This window comes from Phalaenopsis equestris, unplaced genomic scaffold (genome assembly GCF_001263595.1).
Source record: "Phalaenopsis equestris unplaced genomic scaffold, ASM126359v1 Scaffold000710, whole genome shotgun sequence".
Lineage (NCBI taxonomy): Eukaryota > Viridiplantae > Streptophyta > Magnoliopsida > Asparagales > Orchidaceae > Phalaenopsis > Phalaenopsis equestris.
This window is the reverse complement of record NW_018165150.1, coordinates 39781-40197: the sequence shown is the minus strand read 5'-3', so window position 1 is coordinate 40197 and position 417 is coordinate 39781.

Here is a 417-nt window from a genome sequence, read left to right as displayed (position 1 = left end):
AGGGAGAGTCCGTTTTCACATTGAAAAAAATAGAAGGTACCTTCATTTTTCCATTATGTCTATTGCCGGTGCAAAAATGAAAATAAATAAATAAATAAATAAAGCGACATTTACATACGTACCACCCAATTCCTAAGAATATCTAGCATTAAATTTTAATTTTAACTTTTATATTTATAACATGCAAATCTTTAATATTAAATAAAACATAACATTATTTTAAGTTTGGTTATGTGTTAGAATCATTCACTGCGTTGGTAAAATGTTATAAGTGTAAATATGGATGCTTCTGTGTTAGATATATAAATAAATAAAAATGGGGTGGTATGTATGTAAATCTTCCATATGCATGTATTATGTACAGAGAGAGAGAGAGAGAGAGAGAGAGAGAGAGAGAGAGAGAGAGAGAGAGAAGTA